This window comes from Oratosquilla oratoria, chromosome 24 (assembly GCF_046742065.1).
Source record: "Oratosquilla oratoria isolate Oo_2021 chromosome 24, ASM4674206v1, whole genome shotgun sequence".
In the NCBI taxonomy this organism is placed as follows: Eukaryota; Metazoa; Arthropoda; class Malacostraca; order Stomatopoda; family Squillidae; genus Oratosquilla; species Oratosquilla oratoria.
The window spans coordinates 35,593,500-35,600,999 of NC_134800.1; positions in this window are offsets into that span (position 1 = coordinate 35,593,500).

Here is a 7,500-nt window from a genome sequence, read left to right on the forward strand (position 1 = left end):
ATTATTATTATTATTATTTGTTATATTATTATATTATTATATTATTATATTATTATATTATTATATTATTATATTATTATATTATTATATTATTATATTATATCATTATATCATTATATTATCATTATCATTATCATTATCATTATCATTATCATTATCATTATCATTATCATTATCATTATTATTATTATTATTATTATTATTATTATTATTATTATTTATTATCATTATTACTATTATCATTATTATCGTTATCATTACCATTATTTTTATTGCTTTATCATTGTTATTTCTGTTATTATTAAATTATTATTATTATTATTATTATCATTAATGTTATTATTGTTATTATCATTATTATTATTATTATTATCATTATTATCATTATTATTATTATTATTATTATTATTATTATTATTATTATTATTATTATTATTATTATTATTATTATTATTATTATTGTTATGATCATTATCACTATTATTATATTACTTTTATTATCATTATCATTATTATCGTTATCACTATTATTATTATTACCTTTATTATTATTTTATCGTTGTTATTACTGTTACTATAGTAATAAAAATAATATAATTATTATTATTATTATTATTATTATTATTATTATTATTATCATTATTATTATCATTATTATTATCATTACTATTATCATTATTATAATCTTTATTATTATCATTATCATTATTATTATCATTATTACTCTTATTTTTATTATCATGATTATCATCATTATTATCACTATTATTATTATTACTATTATCATTATTATTATTATTATTATTATTATTATTGTTATTATTATTATTATTATTATTGTTATTATTGTTGATATTGTTATTATTATTATTATTATTATTATTATTATTATTATTATTATCATTATTATTATTATTATTATTATTGTTATTATTGTTGCTATTGTTATTATTATCATTATTATTATTATTATTATTATTATTATTATTATTATCATTATTATTATTATCATTATTATTATTGTAGTAACAGTAATAGCAACGATAAAATAATAAAGGTAATAATAATAGTGATAACGATAATAATGATAATGATGATAATAAAAGTAATAATATAATATTTAATAGTGATAATGATCATAACAACAGCAACAACAATAACAACAACCATCATCATCATCATCATCATCATCATCATCATCATCATCATCATCATCATCATCATCATCATCATCATCATCATCATCATCATCATCAAGGGAGAGAGACTGGAAGTGGATAGTTTTAGATACTTGGGAGCAAATGTGGCAGGAAAGGGAGGAGTGGAGGTGGAGGTAGAATGTAGATTGAGAGAAGCGAGTAAATGCCTTGGTGGATTAAAAAGTATAAATAGAAATAGACATTTGGGAATGGATGCTAAGAGGAGATTGTATGAAGGAGTGGTTGTGCCGACAGCACTGTATGGGGCAGACACATGGAACATAAGAGAGGAAGAAAGTGGGAGTTTGAATGTGATGTTTGAGAAGTATGATAGGGGTTACTAGGCTGGATAGAGTGAGAAATGAGGAGGTGAGGAGGAGAACGGGGGTGGAAATGGAGTTGGGAGATAGGGTGGATGAAAGAGTATTGGGATGGTTTGGACACATGGAAAGAATGAGTGAAGAAAGACTAATAAAAGGTGTGGAAGGAGTGAACATGAGGGGGCGACCTTGGATGAGATGGATGGATGGGGTAAAAGGGACTTTGGGGAAGAGGGGAATGTCTGTTGAGGAAGGACGGGAGAGGACAGAGGACAGGGGTGAAAGGAGAATGGTTGTATATGGATGATGTGATCCATGAGGTGAAAAGGTGGGGGATGGTGGTGAGAGAGTTTGTGTGAGAAAAATTTGACGCAGCCCGAAGGGATTTCTCCCCGTCTTCTTCTTTTCTGCATGAGGGGACGGAGAGGGGGGGGGGTCGCCATTTTAATGAAGCGGCCTTGCTGTGGATGTGCTGTGTCTTGCGACACTGCTTCTGACCCAGGGCAGTGGACAAGATGCAGGGATGACCCGTCATCTAGGAGGTGCCAAGATGAGAGGGAGGGAAGAGGGTGGAGGGAAGTGGAGTGTGATAGGGATGGAATGGGTGGGTTTGGTTTTTATGCCTTTGTTTTTTGGCTACCTCCCATATAAGGGGGGGAAAAGGCTTTGGTATATATATTATTGTTATTATTATTATTATTATTATTATTATTATTATTATTATTATTATTATTATTATTATTATTATTATTATTATTATTATTATTATTATTATTATTATATTATTATTATTATTATTATTATTGTTATTATTATTATTATCATCATTTTTATTATTATTATCATTATCATTATTATTATTATTATTATTATTATTATTATTATTATTATTATTATTATTATTATTATTATTATCATTATTATTATTATTATTATTATTATTATTATTATTATTATTACTATTATTATTATTATCATCATTATTATTAATATTATTACTATTGTTATTATCATCATCATTATTATTACTATTATTATTATTATTATTATTATTATTATTATTATTATTATTATTATTATTATTATCATTATTATTATTTATTATTATCATTATCATTATCATCATTATTGTTATTATTATTATTGTTATTATTATTATTGTTATTATTATTATTGTTATTATTATTATTATTATTACTATTATTACTATTATTATTATTATTATCATTATTATTCTTATTCTTATTATCATTATTATTATTATTATTATTATTTTTATTATTATTATTATTATTATTATTATTATTATTATTATTATTATTATTATTATTATTATTATTATTATTATTATTGCTACTACTACTAAGAATTATTATCATTATTATTATCGTTATTATAGAAATAGGTTTTACTGAATGCGTCAAATTGTGAGAACATCTAAGAAGAAACATATCGTAGTCTACAGATATTTTGTTCTTTTTCACTGAGGTTTGTCCCTACAAGAAAAGTAATATCTAGTTAACTTTGCTTCGAGTTAGAAAATCACTTAAGTTTGTCTCTGATGAGGGACTTGGGTACCAGGTTGCGTCGCTCATAGGTCAGTTATTTTTCCAATAGTTCGGTTTCTGTTATTCCACGGATATTTCACGATGATTCACTTTCTTATATTGCTTCTGCTGGCCTAAGAAATGTTAGGTTCACTTTGGGGAAAACGTTCCAGGTAATCGAGAAGAGCTAGAGGTCTCATCCAGGTTTGTTGAGTCAAGGAATGCCTTTGCAAGGAAGGAACCTTATTGAACTGAGCCACAGCCAATATATAATTAATGGGCTACATTGCCCTATTGAATTCGGTAATCGTGTTGATCACTGCTGTTTTCTACACAAACTTGTGCTTACTTGGAGTAAAGTGAGATCCTGCATGAAACCATTTTGCGGAATTTAGAGTCGAATTGAGGGTCGTTGCAATAACGCTCGATGCCTAATCGCATAGTTGGTCGCAAATGTAATGAGGCCATATCCGAAAATGAACCTTATGCAAGAGTGACTCATCGTCCACAGATTCCTGCAACCTCTGCTATGTGTACATATATACTTTTAAACCTCTCCCACGCGAGGACTGGAGGTAGGGGGGTTGAGACTTTTGTGACGCCCCTACGGCCCAAAGTCACACAACATTTTATTTATTGAAGACGAGCCTCAAGTTGTAAGGGAATGTTGATATGGTTTTCACTTATATTACCCCTTCCTTCTATAACCAGTGATCTATATGATCTTTGGCGTGACTGCTGTCAGACCATTTGAGTGGACTAGAGTTTCCTTTCTACTCCCTGTGGATGTTTCTTGACGGTATCCAAGTCTGAGTTAACTCTAACCCTTGGGCAAGAAGATTTTTTTTTCATGACATACTTTTGTCCGCCACCGAGGGGATGCCGCGGAGATGAATGAAATAGCCCGGCGGCAGCAGGAACGGAGGGAAAGGTACCATCCTGCACGGAAGTAGCAAATCACATGAAGATTTACCTTTACCCAGGACAGACTGCATTGAGCTCGTTTCACTTTGCGTAGGTTTTGGAGCGTTTACTATTAATGATGTTGAGTATTCTCAGCATTCTGGTCTAGCAATGGGGAGCCCGATTTCTGCAGTATTAGCAAACTTATATATGGAGATGTTAGAATCAGAAAATTACATACAAATTATGGGTAGGAACAGCAAATGGATGAGATATGTAGATGACATTTTAGTAGTAATACCTAAAGGGACAAATACCGACAACAAGTTAAAAAGGTTAAACAGCGTAAAGAAAAACATACAATTCACAGTTGAAATGGAACAGGATAGCAAATTACCTTTTTTAGATACCATCATTCACAGAAAAGGAAAAAATGTCAAATTCTCGGTATATAGAAAGCCCACAAATAAAGAAGATTATATACACTATTTTTCAGGTCATAGTGAGAGAACAAAATCAGGTGCAGTAATAGGTTTCTTTTTAAGAGCTTTTAGAATTTGTGATGAAGAATTCCTGGCAGAAGAAGTAGAACATATTATGAAAACATTCATTAAACTTAGATATCCTGAAGGACTGTTATATAAACTAAAAGAAGAAGAAAAAAAAACGAAGCTAATAAGTGACAAAAATAAAAATGGAAATAACGAAATTGTTGAGAGAACAACACGTTATATAACTGTACCAAACATTGACAAAAGTCCAATCCTTGATACATTCCTTTTGAAAGCGTGCATAAAGATTGCAAGGACAACAGGTCATAGGATCAGCCAGATCATTAAACATAAAGACACTAACGCGACGAATGAAAATAGTGTGGCATATAAAATTTCGTGTATAGGTTGCCCTTCAGCATACTATGGAGAATCTGGTCGAGAACTTATTAAAAGGTTAATTGAACATAAAAAAATTATGTAAAAGCGCACCGAACAACTAAATCTATTGTTAGACACATTGAAGAACAAGATCATCTCCCTGACTGGAATAATGCGGTTGTTCTTAAAAAAATTGAAGCTGCATATCCAATATCAATGAAAAAATAATAGAGAAGGTTTCGTAAGTCTAGCAAAACCTACCAGTCATATAATGATTTTAGAAAATAATAAAACTTGTGTATTAAGCTCTCCTAGATGGCCCGAGAGATGAAGGCAGTGGACATATTTTGTCCGATTGTGATCAAATGTTGTTAGCTTTGATAAAGACACTGTGAGGTCGAAACGTCACCGTTAAATTCTCCTACTATTTCCTCATTTCTTTCTCCACAATCATTCAAAATCTGTCAATATTTTGTTCAACGGATCGTGAATTGTTGAAATTTGGTAATGTGGAACAGTGATGTGGGCCTACGGTGCAGAATCATGATATTCTGATGTTGCCTAAGGGTTGGGGGTTCCTTATATCTCCTGTTTTCTTATATTATTTTCAGGTTGACTCCAAGGGGTCGCACTCAGCAGAAGGAAATCCAAAGGCTGAATAAGATGTACAGCACATGATACAATCACAGATAGATGTAAACACTGGAGAGATGTATGGGGAGGACAACATCCATCCCTTCTACTGCCGGGTTGGGGAGGTTTGTGAGCAACTCCTTTATCCATGATATTTCACTAAATTAAAGGGACGATGATGATATGGGATATCCCCCTCCTCCCAGCCTAATTGTGGGGAGTGAATTGACCCCCCTCCCTCCCCGGGCCCTTAGGTTCTCTGTCCATGAGGCAGAGCAGCAGGGTCTTCTGGTCTCCTCTCATGAGGAGGTTCATTCTGTGTTGTGACGGGATGAATCATAATTGTCAAGGCGAACTGCGCGTCCCGTGTGGGTCACTACAATATGTCATGGAGGAACTGCGTAAGAGGGATGTTTAAGTAACCCCTCCCACTTCCTCCACTCCCTCCTCCCCGTCTTCCCCGTCCTCTCGTCCCCTCCCCTTTATCCTCCCCAACCACTTACTGCAATCTCTTCCTCCACTGCTATCACTACCACCAACACTACCACTACCACCGCCACCATCGCTCTTGCTTGTTTGGTTGTCGCTGCCTCTCAGCTGACCCTGAATTGCCTATCTCTAAATCGTATCCTTCCTCCACCTCCTCCTCCTCCTCCTACTCTTCCTCTTCCTCATCCTTCTCCCCCTCCTCCTACTCCCTCTCCCTCCTCTTCCCACTGTCATTCCTATTCCCAGTCCCTCTTCTCCCCTTCTCCTCTTCGCTCTCCTCATTCTCCTCCTCTTCCTCCTGTCATTCCTATTCTCCATTCTCCTCACCTCTCCCTTCCCGTCACGTTCTTTTTCTCTTCCTTCCCCCCTACTCCTGCTCCTTCTTTTCTCCTCCTTTACTTCTACCACCCCCCTCCCCTCCTCACCCTCTCCCTCCCCTCCTCACCCTCTTCCTCCCCTCCTCACCCTCTTCCTCCCCTCTCACTCGCCTCCCGACCCCTCCCGATACCCATCCCCCATTCCCCTCCTCACTCCATCACTCCCTTTCTCTTTCTCACCTCCTCCCCTTCTCCTATTCCTTCTCTTCCTCTGTTTCTTCATGTCCCTTCACCTCTTTCCCTTCCAAATCATATTCTTGCTATTCCCCCTATTTTTTCTCCTATTTCTCCTCTGTCTCCCCTTGTCTTCCTCCTCCCCTAACCTCCTCCTCCTTCCTCTTTCCTTTTCTCTTCCTCCTCTTTCTCCTTTTCTTCATCTCTCTCCTTCTTCTTCTCCTCCTCCTCTGTCTCCTCCTTGTTTTCCTCCTTCTCATTTTCCTCTTCCTCCTTTTCTTCATCTCTCTCCTCCTTCTTCTTCTTCTCCTCCTCCTCCTTCTCCTCCTCCTTCATTTCCTCTTCCTCCTTCTTCTCCCCCTCCTTTCTTTCTTTTCTCCCATTTTCTCCTTCTCCTCTTCTTCGTGGTCCTTGTACTGTGGAAGTGGACGGTGGCTAGGGGGAGGGAGCTGGCTGGGCGTGAAGGAGGCAATGTTTTAACGCGAAGGTCAGATTACGATGCTAAACGATGGCGGCGGCGGCGGCGGCGGTGGCAGCGCGGTGGCGGCTGAGCACAGAAGGGGGCGGGCATGGCGGCACGGCCTAAGCGTAAAGGAGGCTTAGGGGAGGCGTAGAGGGGACTTTGAGGAGGCGTAAAGGGGCGTACATGCTTGCCTAGCGAGGGAACTCAGGCGTGACACGGAGGCCTGATGGGGTTGCAGAAGTGGCCAGAGAGGAAACGTTGGGAATGGAACTCGGTTGTACGCGAAAGGGTGGCCGTTGTGTTAGTGCTGACAGTCCTCCCCATTCCCTACTCCTTTCTCCCATCTCCCTACTCCTCCGATTCCTCCTCCTCCTCCTCCTCCTCCTCCTCCTCCTCCTCCTCCTCCTCCTCCTCCTCCTCCTCCCTCTACCCATCCACACGTGTGGTGGTTGAGAGGTCTTCGTTGTAGTCTTCTGTCGTCGTAACGTGCTGGAGTTGGCGGGTGGTGGGCGGCTAAATAACA